The sequence below is a fragment of the Vicia villosa genome, linkage group LG2 (genome assembly GCF_029867415.1).
Source record: "Vicia villosa cultivar HV-30 ecotype Madison, WI linkage group LG2, Vvil1.0, whole genome shotgun sequence".
Lineage (NCBI taxonomy): Eukaryota > Viridiplantae > Streptophyta > Magnoliopsida > Fabales > Fabaceae > Vicia > Vicia villosa.
In genome coordinates this window covers 205,557,349-205,579,477 of record NC_081181.1, presented here as the reverse complement: position 1 = coordinate 205,579,477, position 22,129 = coordinate 205,557,349, and positions in this window count along the sequence as shown.

Genomic DNA, 22,129 nt, shown 5'->3' with positions numbered 1-22,129 from the left:
TCTATTTAATCTTATGTCTATTTTAAGAAGGTTATACATGGAACATGTCAAAGACATTTGCATTCCGGACAGTAGAACTACACACACAATCCTCAAAAGTAAGAAATATTTTACTGAAATAAATCCCACTAAAGGTATAATAAATACAATCTCAGGTCCTGCAGATTTGGTTGAAGGAACAGGTAATGCTATGTTCATATTACCAAATGGGACAAAATTTGTCATTAACAATGCTTTATACTCTCCAAAATCAAAGAGAAATTTGTTGAGTTTTAATGACATATATCGTCAAGGATACAATACTGAAACTGCAACTGAAGGTAATATGAAATACATTAATATTACTTCTAATGTTTTGGGAAAGAAGAAAATTTTAGAAAAACTACCAAAATTGCCTTCTGGTTTACATTACACATATATACATGAAATTGAATGCAATTTAGTAGTAAAAGAAGATCCCAAAATTGTGATTTTATGGCATGACCGTTTAGGTCACCCTGGTTCAACAATGATGCGTAAAATAGTTGAAAGTACACATGGTCATCCATTGAAAAGTTTAAAACTTACACAAGATGATAAACCATGTGAAGCTTGCTCGCTTGGCAAACTAATAACAAAGCATTCACCAGGAAAGATCCAGACAGAATCGCCTACATTTCTTGAAAGAATTCAAGGAGACATATGTGGACCTATACATCCACCGTCAGGACCATTCAGGTATTTTATGGTATTAATTGATGCTTCTAGTAGATGGTCATATGTATGCTTGTTGTCAAGTCGTGATATGGCATTTGCAAAATTTCTTGCACAAATAATTAAACTTAGAGCTCAATTTCCTGATTATACCATAAAGAAAATTAGACTTGACAATGCTGGTGAATTTACATCTGAATCATTTAATAATTATTGCATGTCAATTGGTATTACTGTTGAACATCCTGTTCCTCATGTACATACACAAAATGGTTTAGCTGAGTCATTAATCAAACGTCTTCAATACATTGCTAGACCATTAATAATTAGAACTAAACTACCAGTTACTGTTTGGGGTCATGCAATTTTACATGCTGCAACACTCATCCGTCTAAGGCCAAGTGCTGATCATAAACATACCCCTTATCAACTTGCAATTGGTAAGGAACCAAATATTTCTCATTTAAAGATTTTTGGATGTGCAGTATATGTCCCAATATCACCACCACAAAGAACAAAGATGGGTCCTCAAAGGAGGTTAGGTATATATGTGGGGTATGAATCACCATCTATTATTAGATATCTTGAACCTTTAACAGGTGATGTTTTTCAGGCAAGATTTGCTGATTGTCATTTTGACGAAACTATATTTCCAACTCTAGGGGGAGAGAATAAAAAATCAGAAAATGACATAACATGGCATGTACCTCATTTATTACATTTGGACCCATATAATAGATCGTGGGAAGAAAATGTAAAGAAAATAGTTCAATTACAAGATTTAGCAAATGAATTGCCAGATTCATTTACTGATTTGAAAAGAGTAACAAAGTCACATGTACCGGCTATAAATGTCCCAGCTAGGATTGAGATTTCAAATCAAAATAATGAAGCAAGTACATCTAAGGCACACTTGAAACGTGGCCGACCTATGGGATCCAAAGACAAAAATCCCCGAAAAAGAAAGGGAATAGAAAAGGTGAATATGATTGAAAGTGATCTTGAAAAGACACTAGATAATGATAAGTCCAAAATTGAAAAGCGTGCTCTCGAAGAAGCACAAGATGATGAAAATGAGATCATTGATAGTGAAACTAGAAATAATAATGATCTTGATATTTCAATTAATTATGTTGATACGGGAAATTTGTGGAACCGAAAAGGTATGAATATAGATGAAATATTTTCATTTTCCATTGCATGTGAAATTATTAATGATGATCCAGAACCACGAACTATGAATGAATGTCAAAATAGACATGACTGAAAAAATTGGAAAGATGCTATAGATACTGAGTTAAATTCTCTTAATAATCGAAAAGTATTTGGCTCTATTGTGGCTATACCTAAAGGTGTAAAACCTGTTGGGTACAAATGGGTTTTTGTAAGAAAACGAAATGAGAAAAATGAGATTGTCAAATACAAAGCTCGTCTCGTTGCACAAGGTTTTTACCAAATACAAAGCTCGTCTCCTGTTATGGATGCCATTACTTTTCGTTATTTAATTGGTTTATCAGTATTTAACAATCTTGATATGTATCTTATGGATGTTGTTACTGCTTATTTATATGGATCACTTGATACTGATATATACATGAAAATCCCAGAAGGATTTAAAATGCCTGAGACATCAAAACCTAGAGAAATGTATGCAATTAAGTTGCAGAGGTCATTCTATGGGTTAAAACAATCCGGGCGCATGTGGTACAATAGACTAAGTGAATATTTACTTAAAGAAGGCTATGAGAATAATCCTATTTGTCCTTGTGTTTTTATAAGAAAAACAATATCCGGATTTGTAATAATTGTTTTTTATGTTGATGATTTAAATATCATTGGGACTAATAAAGAAATCAAAGAAGCAAGAAATTATTTAAAGAAAGAATTTGAAATGAAAGATTTGGGAAAATCCAGATTCTGCCTTGGTTTACAAATTGAGTACACTAAAAATGGTATATTAGTACACCAATCAAATTATACAGAAAGGGTATTGAGAAGGTTCAACATGGACAAGGCAAATCCTTTGAGTAGTCCAATGATGGGTAGAACCCTTAATATTGAAAAGGATCCTTTTAGGCCTAAGGAAAGTAACGAAGAGGATCTTGGCGCAGAAGTTCCATACCTCAGTGCCATTGGGGCACTCATGTACCTTGCTAACTATACAAGACCCGATATAGCTTTTGCAGTGAATTTACTAGCAAGATTTAGTTCATGCCCTACTAAAAGACATTGGAAAGGAATAAAGCATATATTTCGATATCTTCGAGGTACAGCTGATCTTGGTTTATTTTATTCTAACAATACAAAACCAGTTTTGCTTGGTTATGCAGATGCAGGATATTTGTCAGATCCACATAATGCTAAATCACAAACTGGATATATATTCACATATAGCAACACTACAATATCATGGAGATCTCAAAAGCAAACTCTTGTAGCAACTTCTTCAAACCATGCAGAAGTAATTGCCCTTCATGAAGCAAGCAAAGAGTGTAGATGGTTACGATCGGTAACTCGACATATCCAGGGAGCGTCTGGTTTACCAATTGATAATAATCCAACAATTTTGTATGAAGACAATGCGGCATGTGTTACCCAGATGAAAGAAGGTTACATAAAAAGTGACAGAACCAAGCATATTCCTCCGAAGTTTTTCTCATTCACACAAGAACTAGAAAGAAACAAAGAGGTTGATATTCAGTATATTCGTTCAAGTGATAACGTGGCAGATCTCTTTACAAAGGCACTTCCTACATCAATTTTCAATAAGCATGTACAAAATATTGGAATGTGTCACCTTCGAGATCTTTAAAAAGAACCTATATGTGTTTTGTTGAGGGGGAGCACAATGTTGTACTCTTTTTCCCTTATTAAGGTTTTTATCCCAATGGGTTTTTCCTAATAAGGTTTTTAACGAGGCAACTTATGTTTCCATAGGATTCGTCTCAACAAGACTTCAACGGAGCACTGCGGCAAATATTTCAAAAGGGGGAGTGTTATAATTATTTTGAAATAGTAACAAACAGTACATGTCCATCAATCACACAAAGTTTTCAACTTTGCACAGTAGCCATGAACAGTAACATGATAGTAGTAACAACACTATATATACCACCTCTTGACATATGAACGAATGCACCAATCGTTTTACGAGAAAATATATACTATCAGTCTTTTCTATCTCTCTGTATTCAGTATTCTTAACAGTACATAACTAATTATGTACTTTAAAATTTTTCTGACAAAATAATAACGATATATCAAGTGGTTGTCTTGAAAACACAAATGTTTAGGCTTAGACTATTTTAACACTCTTATCCTCTCTCCACTCCACCTTTATTATTTCCCACTGCCCAAGAGTCAAACAGCTTGCACTCTCCTCTTTTCCATACCGACCCACTGCCCCAAAATTCAGAAAAGAAATCTTCACCTTTCCAACTGTACCCCACACAGATTCCAAACAAAAATCAACCCACGCGATTTCCTGCTGGACCACTCTTACCACACAAAACAACTTGAAACTTGAATGGGTCTAAAATATGATGAAAAAAGATATCAATCCCTCTATTTGATAGTTGGTTTTATTTTCTTTTTTATATGACCAAATTTCCCTCAAATAATTAATGTTATGTCAAACTTTGATTATTATTTTACGATTCCAATACATGTTCGTTTATTTTAATATTAAACTTTAAGTACATATTCTATACATTAAAATATTAAAGTGGAAAATATTATGTCAATAAGATTTTAATCATAAAACATAAAATTTACAAAATAAAAAAAGTTAAAACTTCTATATTAATAGAAAATATATATAACACAATCGCCTATTATTTTATATCAAATATACATACTACATTATTTGCATTTATAAAATTGATAATTATCTAACATTATGCAATTAATTTCTACTTTTTACAATGATCACTTTTATATCTAAAAGATTAAAAAAAATTATTATTGATTCAAAAATTTTAAACAAGTTTATTTTTATAAACAGGAGTAAGTTTACTGTTGATTCAAATATTTTGATAAATAATGTAAAAAAAAAATAATATTTATTATTTTTATAGACGGGAAAAAATTATTGTTCATTCAAATATTTTTATACCTAAAAATAATTATATTTTAGAAACAAATGCGCGTACCATACCAGTACTCGTGCGATGTTTCTTGGCGATGTGTTCTTCTTAGCCCTATGATCTTTTGTATCTCTGACCTTTTTATATACGAGAATAAATTTACTATTAATTCAAAAAATTAAAATTTATATACGGGAATAAATTTACTATTGATTCCAATAATTTTATAAAGAATGTCAAAACAAAAATAATATTTACATACGAGAAATAAATACAGGAAAACATATTTTTGTATACAGAAAAATAATAATTATTATTCAAATAAAAAAATGTCTTTTTAAAAATATTATGAATTATTCAAGGTGGCCGACAAAAACCTAAATATTAGTGGTTTATAAAAAACTCCTATATTATATTGGAACACATTTAATATTTTAAATTTTAACTTATATATTAATCTTAAACTTCTTTTTTATCCTTTTTTTTTATAATTTATTTTAATTTTTTCTATTATTTTTGAATTTCATATTCTAACTGGTAACATAAAACCGGTCCACACCAGAACTCGTGCCTCCGCACGGGTTTCACATTAGTTTATAGTATGGTTGTATCTATAGGATCACTTTTATTAATTTATTTATATTCATCATTTTGACATATAATTAGAACAATAGGTGAAATCATTTAATTCAAATCAATAGTTTTAATTTCAAATACTCAAATATGTGTATTATTCTGATGTCGAATGTTTATTATAGTTCACCAATTTATCATATTTTACTGACAAATCAGAGATGAAATAATCTATGCACACTTTTAGGTGTTTTTGTTGTGATGTTCTTAACTTCAAACATATTTTTGTTGTAGTTATAATAAACTTTGATAAAATAATAGATTTAAGAACATAATGTCAATTATAAATATTTCCAGTATAAAATAACATAAAAAGAATACTTATAGAAATGTACATGAAATTTATTTCTAACCTATTCTGCTTAACTTTACATAAAAAGAATGATATTTTTTTCATTAACTTATGTCAAAATATTTTCATGGGTTACAATATTATATTTGGTATAATTGGAGACTAGCAATTTATGTCGGCTTTATAAATTTCAGAGAATAAAATCACTTGTGTTTTTCAAAGAACTAGTGGACCATAACAATTATTGAGGCAATAATTTATCTTATTGCAAAATTATAAGAGCTAGTCTCCAATTCATTTTTGATAACAGATGTTCTGAAACCCTAAGCGCTAAAAAGTCTAAAATGCCGGAAAGAAAGAACCACATCATCGTGAGTGTTTTTCCATTCATACAACTTTTTTCCCCTAAATTTTCACACTACATTCTTTTACACTTCTTTTTTGTTTTTGTTTTGTACTCTTTTCCACTTTATTATACTTATTTAATCAAGTATCAAGTATACACCTTAGAGCATATCCAACGTGAGAATTTATTGATTTTTTATTCTTTAAGTTCTGTTGTTTTTTTTTTAATCATTGGATTGCACTGATGTAGGCAAAAATTTTACACTATTAATTATTTATCTGTTTTAATTTTCACATCCTATTTTTATTAATTTTGCTCTTAATTTTACCTCTGGTTTTGTCTAAAAAAACAGCTATTAAATTGGGGGAGTACAGAGTACACAGAAAATAGGGGTTGAGCCCGGACTCGCTGGACCTTGGAACCGCCCTGTTCATGTGACAACATTGATTACTTAAATTTAAGAGGTGGAGCTTTATGAAGCAATATTGAAAGTGGGGAACTTAACATTAAATATTATTATTTTTGAACTAATTCAATTGAAAAGTGATCATTAAATTGTAGTACAAATAAAATAATATAAATTGGTGGGATCAAATATGAGTAAAAGTAGTTAAAATTGCTTATATGCAATGTGGCAATTTGGACACACAAAATATGACACAAACAACTAAAATAAGTTCTTTCATTGGAGATGCTCTTAGAGACACCAATTGCTTTGACTAGCTCTTTGGGCCCGTTTGTTTTGGTTTTTTTAAAAATAATTTTTATAGTGTTACATAATTTTACAAAAAAATTTTTTATAAAAACTTTAAATAAAATTTTTGTTTAAATAGTTATTTTTAAAATGTGATTTTAGATATTTCATCTATTTATGAAAAAAAAATTTGGGATATCAAAATTCTAAAAAATCTCTTAATTTTAAAGCTATTTCAAATAGATTTTTATAAAAATCATTTTTGAAATACAACTTTTAAAAAAAATTGTGATTTTGATTAAGTTTTGGTCTTCAATAATGATATTTATGTTATAGAATGTTAAAATTAGTGTTTATTTTTAAAAAATAAATAAATAAATTTGTAATATTATAAAAAAATAGTTTTAAAAAATTTATTTTTAAAACTATAAAAAAAATTATTTTTATAAAACTGAAACAAAGATGCCCTTAAAATTAATTTGAAAAAGTGGTCATTTAAAAAGTATTGAAAAAAGTGGTGTAAAGTACAAAAACGGGGAAAAAGTGTATTAATGCAGGAAAATTTTTCATCATCATACTTTTTTATTTGTCCTCTTGCTAGTTCTAATAATTTTTAGAATTTATTTTAGGTTTACCAATTATCTTGTTGCAAACTTTCAAAGAACTAGTGGATCATAACAACTATTGAGGCAATAATAATAAAATTACATAAACCATACACGCAGTCTTTTTATTACTTAAATAACATGCATTAATAATAAAAAACAATTGCGTAGGCGATTCATTGTGTATTTTTATATTTCTGTATCTCTATCCTAAAACCATGTGTGTCGATCTGTAGACAACAAATATTTTAAAAATATAAAATACTACAAAGTCATATATCTAGGTAAAATTCATATATAATAGAAACAAAAAGAAAGATTATCTTTAAAGAAGAAAAAAAAAAGGAAGATTTTGTTTTTAGCTTAGCACATACTTTAGATGTACTCCATAAAAATTCGAAAAAAAAAATGAAGTGGACGGGTGGATAGTGGATGATGCGGACTAAAATATTTTATTCGTTTCGCAAAAATTGAGAGCAAGATAAGGTAGGTTTGCTGCGTCCCTGTTATCTCAGATTTCTGACACTGGGCTTCAGAGTTTGGAGATTAGAATTGATTCTTGAAAATAAGTTGATCTTCAAATCGAAATGATCAATCTTGGCCATTTTCAAGATTCGTCTCCTCGAAAGACGAAATGATTTTGATCGAATTCCTGGTATCATAAAGATGTACCAAAAGATATATGTGTTTGGACTTAGACAAAATTTTAAGGTTTCCAAGTGGCAAATAATTACGTACAGTCGAACAAAGCTAGAATTGGATAAGATCAAACGATTATTCGAAAATACGTGTAACGTTTGTAAAGATCAGTTTGCATGGCTTTGGAAACGTGGCGAAATTTGCTAAGACGAACGTTGTGGACAGTTATATTAGGACTAGTATTTAAGCAATGTTTGTTTATGTTTTTAGGATCCACAATTTTACACAAATTTTAGAAACTCAAAGTATCAAGGTTGAGAGAAAGGACTAATCTATAATTTATGTGTTTGCGTTCCATTTTATGACTTAAGTTTTTTATTTTTCAGTCATTTATTGTATTCAAGTTACTTTATTGCATTTAAAGTACCCTTTTTAGTACCTTTTTATAGTTTTTGACTTAAATATCAAGAATGTTCAAACTTGTAAACTTTTCCACAATATGTCTGGGTTCTTTTCGAGTTTAATCCCTTAAGTAAATTGAAACATGTCTTTGTTTACCAAATTTCCAAGTAAACAAATTAGCACACCCGTTGGGACCCTTTGTGCAAAAAGTTTTAGTTTTTCTTTTTAAAATCTTCATATAAGTCCTTCATTCATGAAACTTCTGAATCTTAGTGTGCATGAGATCGAGGCGTGTAAGATTTCCAAAGATTATCCTAATAGAACAAAAAGGAAATACACTAGAATGGTGAATCCAAGAAACAACAACACTGGGGAAGGCACAGTCACTGCGAGTTCGACTGAAGCAATTGCCTCGACAGCCTGCACGACGGCCATACCGTTGACTGCACAAAGTGGGGCGATATTCTCCCCATCAACAACACCAAATCATCCTGTAAGTCCTAGACCGACTGTGGCTAGTGATTTTAGGCACTATATGCAAAGTTTCACAATGCCCGTGAGTGGTCGAGGATAATCATATGGCATGCCAACATCAGTGATGGCGCGTTTGCAAACGAATGCATCAACATTTACCGATAATGTGATGACTACATATTCGCCACTATAGGGATCGAGATCGGCCATAAATAACCCTTGTCGAAACTTCCAACCCTTAGGAATGTGTTTCTCTTCCCAAACAATGTCAACTTTCACCATAAATTTTGTAACTGTGTGAGACAACAAATGGATAGGAGTAACCATGATATGATTAACTTACTTACCCGACAAATGGGCATGATATTTAACCCTTTGGTTAAGAACATGATCATAGTTATCAATAATTAGCAACTCAGATAAATCGAATTGCTAACTTCTTTGGCGCTCCAGAAGCGCAAGTTCGAACAACCATACAACCTCCAATGGCTAGGCCTACTCAAAGTGAAGGAATAATTCTTGAGGAAAACACGGTTAACCAGTGCCAACAATTTGTGCCCCACATCATCGAACAACTGAGGCCTAGGAAAGTCGAACGCTCACTAGTTGTTGTAGTTAATTGAAATTAAGATGCTGACCAACTGGTCCATCAAGTTTGAAAAGATGATCTGGCAGGTGAAAATAATCTTGCGGCCATGGTCGAAAGGATAATGGTGCGAAATGGTGTGAATGTTGGTTTGCAAAGGCCAAACTACGTATCCCCACTGCCGGAGTACGTATTGCAGAAAGAACTCCCAAGAGGTTGGAAAGTCCCTAAGTTCACCAAGTTTTCTGGTGATACTAGTGAATCCACAGTTAAACATATCGCTCGATATTTGACTGAAGCGGGAGATATTGCAAATAATGAGAATTTGAGGATGAGATATTTTCCTAGTTCTCTTATAAAAAAATTACTTTTACGTGGTTGTTGACAGTTGCATTTAGCGGCTCTCAAGCAAAAACTTGAGTAAGTATCTTTTATCGTCTCCACGGGGAATGGTCGTTAGAATGTCATTCAACGGTTTCTACGGTTTCAGGCTTGGGTTTGAATGTTCAAAAAATATAAAAAATAGAAAAGTAAATATGAATATAAAAAGAATTCATTCATCAGATAGAATCGCTTATCAAGCATTGTATATAATCTACTTCTAACAAACTTAAACTTATCGACCAGTTATACCCAACCTTTGATACTCGTCTATGTCATCACGTATCTCTCGCATCAGTGTTCATCTCTGAAGCACCAATGAGACAATTCACAACTAAGGTTATATCTAACACGAATTTGTGAGAACACCCGTATTCTCGCGCGCTACTCAAACACAAAAGCATTAAGTACATATACCCAAAGTAAATGTTAGCTCTAAATCTATCTCTAGAGTTCAAAACTAACAGATAATCATCCTAGATAAGGATTCAAGAAGTATATCTCTATAGCAACCTAAATCCCTCGCACAGAGCAAAAATCTAAGATAACAATCAACATAGATTTGTAAAGCAGATTAAATATAATTCCATGGACGACAAATATACACTAGTTCAAAGTAAATATATACACAAAACCCAACTTCAAGAGAGTACACAAAGAAGAAGAGAAATGAATTGAAAATCTTGCGGGTTGTCAGCTCCGATTGATGATCAATCCACGTATGATCATCCATATGTGAGCTCCATAGTTGTTTTCTAAGTTAATCCTATTCTAAGAATGAAGGTGATGAATTTGGAACAAAAAAAAATCCCCAAACCCATAACCTAACTATGTTACAAATGAAAGAATATAAAGAAAAATCTACGCAGGCTCGCTTAGCGGGATCATCTGGCTAAGCGAGCTACACTTATTCCCTAAAATGTCTGGTACAGTAAAGGTAATCTCGCTTAGCGAGCTAACCGCGTTAAGCGAGCTAAGAAAATCTGCTCTTCTCTGTTGTCTGATTATGCAAGCGCGCTTGAGTTGGGCTAAGCGAGTTTCTGCAGAATTTTCCTCATTTTGCTCAAAAACTGCGTATTCAAAGTCGTGCCTTCGACACTTTATTCCTCGAAACTCTGATATGCATAAATACCCATAAAACAAAGGAAACACTATCAAATGGTACACTAAATGAATCAAAACTCAAGTATGCACATATATACACAAAAGTTGGGATTTTATTACAAAAACCAAAAGAATAGAATCGATAAGTGCCACAAAGAAATACTCAAAATAAAGACATTTTGGCACTTATCAATGGTTCACTACACTCCATGCGCATTCCATTAATGATTTTATTCGTTTAGAAAGGTTGTTCCATGAGCAATTCTATATGGGGAAATCCAAGATTAGCTTGAAAGAAATGGCTAGTGTGAAGCGAAAGTTCACAAAATCTATAGATGATTACTTGAATATGTTCGAACTTTTAAAAACAAGGTGCTTTACCCAAGTTCCTGAACATGAATTAGTCAAGATGGCTGTTGGGGGTTTAGATTACTCCATTAGAAAAAAATTGGATACCCAATATCTAAGGGATATTGTAACACCCTTCTAAACCCCGCAGAAAATTTAATAATTAATCAGAGTAAAAACATATGCACAAGGGTGCCACAATTATTTAAAATAATTATATCAACTAAGGTCAAAGTCATGCTTTATTAGGAAACGATTCACCAAAACACAATCATGTTTAACACAGCGGAGTACGAAACATCATCAAATACAACCAAAATGGGATCATAATCCAACACCAAATAAATTAGATAATTTCATAAAAACTCTATAACTATCGTTCCCCAGTGTTACAGATCAGAACATGACCGACACGACCCAACATAAACGGATAAACTCTATGAGTCATCCTCACCAAGCACTAATGCCGCTATTCTTCAATCTGAAAATGACAACATGTAAGGGTGAGTCTCATTCTCAATTAGTAAATATTATGCAATTCATAAGCAACAAGCATCATAATATACCGTTCACCCAATTATACATATTCAGATTCACATTCATTATTAATTCACACAATAATAGATTGCAACACACACTACAGAAATCCATACAATCATATTATGACAAAATGCATATGACACAACTGACACTATGCATGTGGTACCAAATAACCGTGGAATTAATCCACCTAACCGATCTACGCCTCATCGAGATACGGCCCACCGACACAATTTCCACACAATGGGAAATATGTCCACCAACGATCCAAACATCACCGGGATCCAACATCAATGCATATGAATGAATGAAACACATATAACATACTTAAAACACACCGAATCACGATGAACAACTCATCTCAACACCACATCACCGAATAAGTATGTACATGTTTCCAACATCATTCAAATAGTTATGCATCCATCATAATCATAATAACAAATCACAACCAATTCATCATCACATCAAACACATTGTCACACCTATCTCATATGCACACAATGGGAAATATGTCCACCAACGATCCAAACATCACCGGGATCCAACATCAATGCATATGAATGAATGAAACACATATAACATGCTTAAAACACACCGAATCACGATGAACAACTCATCTCAACACCACATCACCGAATAAGTATGTACATGTTTCCAACATCATTCAAATAGTCATGCATCCATCATAATCATAATAACAAATCACAACCAATTCATCATCACATCAAACACATTGTCACACCTATCTCATATGCACACAATGTTCAATTCTCATCAAGTAATTAAATCTAGTTTTTAAGGAAATAAAGTCGGCTATTACCAATATTCATTATCCATCTTATAAAACACCTAATTACTTGCACAACGCCCAAAACGACACTAAGAAATGATTCACGGATCAAAAGATACGTTATTTTGAAGTTTGGAAAAATTTACACACAGCAAGGTTCGCTCAGCGGAGCAAGGCAGAAGCGAAACCCTTCCAACCCCCGCTCAGCGGACCTCAAGCGACGTCAAACAAAAGCGAACTACGTTGGGACCTCCGCTCAGCGGACCCCCCTCCGCTCAGCGGACCTGCGATTTCAGCAAACCACAAGTCTGCGACAGACCCTGCAATTTCACTCTCTTTTCACCCAAAAACGAATCCAGACATCACATACAGGCATATAATCATCATACATTCAATTATACACCATAAAACATCATCCAAACTCATTATTAACCAATTAGTTCACACAATTATCATCAATTCAATCCAATTATAACACCCTAACCTAACAATCCCAATATCTAATTGAACCAAACCATACATCAATCTACCTATCACCTAAGACCACATAAGAGATACTAAAAGGAAGAGTCCCCCCTTACCTCGATGAATCTCTTGAATGCTCTCCTTCCGGTTTCACTTTCTTGCCTCTTTCTCTTCTCTTGCTCTTTTCACGTGTTCTTCCTTTCTCCCCAAATGGTTCCTTTCTTTCTTATTTTATGAAAATAAAATAAAATAAAATATCATAACTTAGTAAAAGGCCTAACCAATATAGCACCCCTCTTTTACTAACATCACACCATAAGCCCAATAGCCTTTATTCCATCATTTTCCGATTAAAAATACTAAATTCCAATTATTTAATTTAAATCTTAATTAAATTAATAAACTGAAATCATGGGGTGTTACAACTCTCCCCCACTAAAAGAGTTTTCGTCCTCGAAAACATACCTTAGACGAAAAGTTCCGGGTAAGAGTCCTTCATCTGGCTCTCTAACTCCCATGTAACATTTCCACCGGCTGATCCTCCCCAAACCACTTTCACCGTTGCTATATCTTTACCTCACAACTGCTTCACTTTACGATCTTCAATCCTCATAGGTAACGTCTCTACAGTCATATTATCTCGCACCTGTATATCATCTACTTGAATCTCATGAGACGGATCCGCAATGTATTTCCTCAACTGAGATACGTGGAACACGTCATGCAAATTAGCGAGTGCAGGCGGTAAAGCAACCTGATAAGCAACCTTTCCAATCTTCTTAGTAATCTGAAATGGACCAATGAAACGCGGAGTTAACTTCTTCGACTTCAAGGCTCTCCCAATACCAGTCATCGGAGTAACTCGCATGAATACATGATCTCCTTCCTTAAATTCAATATCCTTCCTTCTTTTATCATGGTAACTCTTCTGACGACTCTGAGAAGCTCTCATCTTTTCCTGAATCATCTTGATCTTTTCTGTAGTTTGTTGCACAATCTCCGGTCCAACCACCGTATTTTCTCCAGATTCGTACCAACACAAAGGTGTTCTACATCTCCTACCATACAATGCTTCAAACGGAGCCATACCAATACTCGAATGATAACTGTTGTTGTAGGTAAACTCAACCAAAGGTAAATAACTATCCCAAGCACCACCTTTTTCTAATACATAAGCTCGTAACAAATCCTCTAACGATTGAATCGTTCTCTCCGTCTGTCCATCTGTCTGCGGATGATAAGCAGAACTCAACCTCAACTTAGTACCTAAGGATTCCTGCAATCCTGTCCAGAACTTAGAAGTAAATCTCGGATCTCTATCCAACACAATACTAGCCGGAACACCATGCAAACTCACTATCTTCTCAACATACAACTGAGCCAACTTCTCCATCGAATAATCCACTCTTATTGGAATAAAGTGAGCAGATTTCGTCAACCGATCTACAATAACCCAGATAGAATCACAATTCTTGCTCGTTCTAGGTAAACCAGATACAAAGTCCATAGAAATTCCATCCCACTTCCAATCCGGAACAAACAACGGTTCCATCAATCCAGACGGTTTCTGATGCTCAATTTTCGACTTCTGACAAATTAAGCAAGCATAAACAAACTCAGCAATTTCCTTCTTCATTCCAGGCCACCAAAATAACTTCTTCAAATCATGATACATCTTGGTAGCACCAGGATGAATGCTCAATCCACTCCGGTGTCCTTCTTCCAGAATACTCTTTCTGATCTCAGCAACATCGGGTACACACACTCAGTCTCCAAACCTTATAACACCATTCTCGTCAATTCGGAATTCACCTCCTCGACCTTGGTTAATCAATGTCAACTTATCTACCAATCCAACGTCAGATTTCTGTCCGTTTCTAATTTCTTCAAGGATATTATTAGTTAACTTTAACATCCCCAACTTAACGCTGTTAGAAGTACTTTCGCATACTAAACTCAAATCTCGGAATTGCTCAATTAAATCCAATTCTCGCACCATTAGCATAGACATATGCAATGACTTCCTGCTCAATGCATCAGCAACAACATTTGCTTTACCAGGATGGTAATTCAAACCGAAATCATAGTCCTTCAGAAATTCTAACCATCTTCTCTGTCTCATATTGAGCTCTTTCTGATCGAAGAGATACTTCAGACTCTTATGATCGCTGAATACCTCAAATCGAGAACCATAGAGATAGTGTCTCCACAACTTCAACACAAACACCACAGCCGCCAATTCCAAATCATGAGTCGGATAATTCTTTTCATGAATCTTCAACTGTCTTGAAGCATAGGCCACTACCTGCTTATCTTGCATCAAAACACCACCTAAACCCATCAGTGAAGCATCACAGTACACATTGAAAGACTTCTCTGGATTAGGCAAAATTAAGATCGGAGCACTTGTCAACCTCTTCTTCAACTCTTGGAAACCTTTTTCACATTCTGAATCCCATACAAATACTTGTCCTTTTCTTGTTAACTTAGTCATTGGTAATGCCAACTTCGAAAATCCTTCGATGAACTTTCTATAGTAACCTGCCAGACCAAGAAAACTACGAATCTCTGAAGCATTCTTCGGCATCTCCCACTGAGATACTGCTTCTACCTTCATAGGATCCACTGCGATACCGTTCTTCGAAATTACGTGGCCAAGAAAACTTACTTCCTCCAACCAGAATTCACATTTAGACAATTTCGCATACAGTTTCTTCTCCTTCAATAACTCCAACACCACTCTTAGATGCTCTGCATGTTCTTCATCACTCTTCGAGTAAATTAGAATGTCGTCAATGAACACTACTACGAACTTGTCAAGATACGGGTGAAATATCCTGTTCATATACTACATGAAAACACCAGGTGCATTAGTAACACCAAATGGCATAACAGAATATTCATAGTGTCCATACCTCGTTCGGAATGCCGTTTTATGAATATCTTCTGCCTTCACACGAATTTGGTGATATCCAGACCTCAAATCAATCTTGCTAAACACACAAGCTCCAACCAACTGGTCCATCAAGTCGTCAATCCTTGGCAAAGGATATCGATTTTTGATTGTCACCTTGTTCAGTTGTCTATAATCAACACATAGTCTCATTGAACCTTCTTTCTTCTTAACCAACAGTACCGGCGCACCCCACGGTGACACACTAGGACGAATAAACTTCTTCTCCAACAATTCTTCTAACTGTTTCTTTAGTTCAACCAATTCTGATGCCGACATGCGATACGGTGCCATCGACACAGGACTAGTTCCAGGAATCAATTCTATAGCGAACTCCACTTCTCTTTCAGGTGGCAACTCACTAACATCTTCTGGAAACAGTTCCGGATACTCATTCACTACCCGTAGCTCACCAGTATTATCGCCCCCTGTCACCTCCATCGAAGAACACAACATAAATACCACTGCTCCATCATTGACAACTAAGTTCATCTGTTTGACTGACATAGTCAAATCCTCAACACTAACCTCTTCAGGAAAGATAACCGTCTTCGTAAAACAATTGATATGAACTCGGTTAAATTGCAACCAGTTCATCCCTAAAATGACGTCAAGTCCTTCAAGAGGAAGGCATACTAAATCCATTCCAAACTTTCTACCAAATATGTCAACAGGACAGTTCAAACAAGCACAAGAAGTAGTTACTGAACCCGACGCAGGAGTGTCAATAACCATGCTTCCATGAATAACAGATATTTCTAATCCCAATCGTTTAGCACAATCCAATGAAATGAACGAATGAGTCGCCCCGGTATCTATAATAGCAACTAAAGGTGTGTCATGGATAAAACACGTACCTTTAATTAGACGATCTTCTGGAGTAGTCTCTGACCCAGACAAAGCAAAGACTTTTCCACCAACCTGATCCTTCTTCGGTTTAGTGCAGTGTGGACTAATGTGACCCTCTTCGCCGCAATTGTAGCAAGTCACAATCTTCATCCTATAATCTGAAGCAATATGACCCGCCTTACCACACTTGAAGCATTTCTTCTCTCCACCCTTGAACTCATTCCTTCTATGCCCAGTCTCTCCACAATTGTAGCACCTAACGGGAGCACCAGAATCTCCCCCACTAGGCCTCTTCCAATCCCCAGCTCTAGGATTACCTCTACCATATGGCTTACCTCTATCCATAGGCTTCTTACCTTTCTTGTCAACCAACGCACGAGAGTGAGATGACTTCAGCTTAAGGTTATCCTCTTCAAAGATCCTACTACAGTCCACCAAATCGACAAATCGCCGAATTCTCTGGTACCTGATCCCTTGCTTGATCTCATCACGAAGACCATTCTCGAACTTGATGAACTTTGATAATTCACTAGCCTCGTCATTGTTGTAGTGAACGTAGTACTTCGCCAACTCGACAAATTTCGAGGCATACTCTGGTACCGTCATATTACCCTGAGTCAGCTCCAAAAATTCAATCTCTTTCCTGCCTCGAACGTCTTCAGGAAAATACCCCCTCAGAAACTCTCTCTTGAACACAGCCCAGGAAACAGCTACACCATCAGCATCCAATTCAGCCCTGGTAGCCATCCACCAGTCATCAGCTTCTTCGGACAACATATGAGTACCATACCTCACTTTCAGGTTCTCAGCACAATCGATGACTCTGAAAATCCTCTCGATCTCCTTAAGCCATTTCTGAGCACCTTCAGGATCATGTGTGCCCTTGAACAACGGAGGATTGTTCCGCTGGAAACTGTTCAGCTGCCTGTCAGCACCAATACCAGCTCCATTGACATTCCCTCCCAGTACCCCAGCAATCATGCCCAGAGCCTCAGCAATTGCATCGTCGTTTCTTCCTCCTCTTCCGGCCATTGTTCTGCTAAATATCAAACAATATTCATTAGAACAAGATGTATCGATAGTGTCAACCTTACACTATTCGCATACGAGGGATTAACTGACACTAAGACTCTGACTCAAACGACCGACTATGCTCTGATACCACTATTGTAACACCCTTCTAAACCCCGCAGAAAATTTAATAATTAATCAGAGTAAAAACATATGCACAAGGGTGCCACAATTATTTAAAATAATTATATCAACTAAGGTCAAAGTCATGCTTTATTAGGAAACGATTCACTAACACAGCGGAGTACGAAACATCATCAAATACAACCAAAATAGGATCATAATCCAACACCAAATAAATTAGATAATTTCATAAAAACTCTATAACTATCGTTCCCCAGTGTTACAGATCAGAACATGACCGACACGACCCAACATAAACGGATAAACTCTATGAGTCATCCTCACCAAGCACTAATGCCGCTATTCTTCAATCTGAAAATGACAACACGTAAGGGTGAGTCTCATTCTCAATTAGTAAATATTATGCAATTCATAAGCAACAAGCATCATAATATACCGTTCACCCAATTATACATATTCAGCTTCACATCCATTATTAATTCACACAATAATAGATTGCAACACACACTACAGAAATCCATACAATCATATTATGACAAAATGCATATGACACAACTGACACTATGCATGTGGTACCAAATAACCGTGGAATTAATCCACCTAACCGATCTACGCCTCATCGAGATACGGCCCACCGACACAATTTCCACACAATGGGAAATATGTCCACCAACGATCCAAACATCACCGGGATCCAACATCAATGCATATGAATGAATGAAACACATATAACATACTTAAAACACACCGAATCACGATGAATAACTCATCTCAACACCACATCACCGAATAAGTATGTACATGTTTCCAACATCATTCAAATAGTCTTGCATCCATCATAATCATAATAACAAATCACAACCAATTCATCATCACATCAAACACATTGTCACACCTATCTCATATGCACACAATGTTCAATTATCATCAAGTAATTAAATCTTGTTTTTAAGGAAATGAAGTCGGCTATTACCAATATTCATTATCCATCTTATAAAACACTTAATTACTTGCACAACGCCCAAAACGGCACTAAGAAATGATTCACGGGTCAAAAGATACGTTATTTTGAAGTTTGGAAAAATTTACACAGCAAGGTTCGCTCAGCGGAGCAAGGCAGAAGCGAAACCCTTCCAACCCCCGCTCAGCGGACCTCAAGCGACGTCAAACAGAAGCGAACTACGTTGGGACCTCCGCTCAGCGGACCCCCCTCCGCTCAGCGGACCTGCGATTTCAGCAAACCCCAAGTCTGCGACAGACCCTGCAATTTCACTCTCTTTTCACCCAAAAACGAATCCAGACATCACATACAGGCATATAATCATCATACATTCAATTATACACCATAAAACATCATCCAAACTCATTATTAACCAATTAGTTCACACAATTATCATCAATTCAATCCAATTATAACACCCTAACCTAACAATCCCAATATCTAATTGAACCAAACCATACATCAATCTACCTATCACCTAAGACCACATAAGAGATACTAAAAGGAAGAGTCCCCCTTAGCTCGATGAATCTCTTGAATGCTCTCCTTCCGGTTTCACGTTCTTGCCTCTTTCTCTTCTCTTGCTCTTTTCACGTGTTCTTCCTTTCTCCCCAAATGGTTCCTTTCTTTCTTATTTTATGAAAATAAAATAAAATAAAATATCACAACTTAGTAAAAGGCCTAACCAATATAGCACCCCTCTTTTACTAACATCACACCATAAGCCCAATAGCCTTTATTCCATTATTTTCCGATTAAAATACTAAATTCCAATTATTTAATTTAAATCTTAATTAAATTAATAAACTGAAATCATGGGGTGTTACAGATATGACCCAACTAGCAGATAGAGTTCGACAAGTCGAACGGTTGAAGGCTGAAAAAGCCAAGGTAAATAGGAATAAGAAAGAAATAGTGGCTTACGTTGACATAGACGACAATGACCAAGCGTCAGATGTCGAATATAGCATTATCGAGAGCAACGAGGTCGATGTGGCTGAGCTGAAGCCATGTCCCCTATATGTGTGTAAAGTTCTCACACCGAAAAAATGGGAAAAATCCTATTGAGCCCGATAATAATGATAAATTCCCCAAGAAAACCTATACTTTCGATGTGAGTAATTGTGATGAGATCTTCGATGTATTGGTTGCAGAAGACCAAATCTTAGCGCCATAAGGCGCAAAAGTGCCACCATTAGAACAAAGAAAGAAACGAGGATTTTGTAAACATAAAAAATTTTAGGGCATAAAACTTCACAATATTTTCTTTTCAGGGATCTTGTTTAAAATGCTCTGAAAGACAAAAGTTTGAAGTTTGCTGAGAAGAGTATGACTCTCATAAAGATTGATTCTGACTCACTTCAGATTGAAGAAACTCACTATACTGAATCAGTTGAAGTCAATATGGTTGAAATTATTGAGGATTTCGACTTGGAGGTTAGAGAGGAGATTGGTGAAAGCAACGAGAATAAGATGAATGTTGTCTATCCAAAAGCTGATGAAGGTCTACTTGACTTCCTTTATCGCTGCAAAGCAAGATAATTAGAGGTGATGCTTTGTCCAAGATGTAGCTTAGTCTTTGACAAGAAGGCTGCTAAGGAAGTGGAAAATGCTCGACATGCGCAACAGAATTCAAAACAAAGGAACAACAGATCTCAATTTTATTTCGACAAAAGGGGAGTTCCCTAAAAGAGACAGCAATTCCCAACTCAGCAAAGAAGCAAACCAATGACTTATGTTCCTACATCCAACACTCCTTAAGAGAGGTAGGTTCGACCAGTAGGCAAAGAAGGTTCTGACAACAAAAATTGGAAGAGCTTTGAAATGAAAAGAGGTTCCTCACTTACCTATCGTGAGAAATTTCAGATGCCGGTGAAACATTCTTACGCACCCAACAATTACAAAGAAAAAAAATCCAATGTCAAGGATCCAGTAGAGGAGATTTCAAAGAAAGAAGAAAGCAGAGAAAGAGATGGCTGAGCCGAGTAGCAACAAACCATATCAAAAACAAGTTAGTGATATGTCTATAAAGTTAATGTCTTGAAATATAGAATACGAGTCTAACAACTGTCATAGAGTTTCAATGTAGCTTTATCAATATTTTAAAAAAATTCTTACAATAATTATGAAATCTTTAAAAATAAGTATTCAATAAAACTAATATATATACTAAAGTTATCTTAAATAAAATGAGTTTAAATTTAAAATTAAAAAATTAATAAAAAATATTTTTAATATCAATGTCATAAGAAATAAATAAAATATTTTTCAGTAAAGTTTAAACAAAGACTACTATTATTTTTATAAAATATTGAAATCTATAGAAAAAAGTACAAAAAGTTGTTTTATTTTAAAAGAAAAATATTTTAATTTTAATATTTAAATTTAAAAAGTATTTTAATTAAAATACCACAGCAAAAGCCGCGTAAAAACTGATATAACATCTATATGATCTTAGGCAGGTTGGTTTTGATAGCTACTTAATTTATGGATCTTGGACTCGAAGAACTTAAGGAACAAATCAATACAACCGGATGTGGTGGTCCGGCCCCCGCCTCACGATCAATACCTATCATTAAGATAACACAAGCACATCTTCACTCTGATTTCCATTGTTCCGTTTGTATGTCATGATTCTCGTGGTCGTGGCATATAAATTGAACAATGTGAATGCCATGTAATCATATTTATTATTCGGATTAAGATTCATAGTAGACAAGTTTTGAACTCAGTCTAAGGCAAGGGAAATGCCATGTAAACATATTTATCATTCGGATTGCATCGTTCCTCGGTTTATTCAGCATAATTCGTGTCCTCTTTGCCGTAACGAGCTGCTACCTCATGGACGTCGTAGTCGAAATTGGGGAAGAAGAAATGGCAGTAGCACTGGTTGTGGAAGGAGAAATCCACTTTCATTTTTGTGGCCATTTCGTTCGTCCGGTTCAAATACTAGTCGTTGAGCTTACACTCTTGACAAGATAATGGAACATGTTATATATATTATTTGAACAACGAAAAGAAGATGCCATTAGAAAAACAAAAACAAAAACAAATATTGTATAAAATTTAAGTACAATAAAACACGATGCACG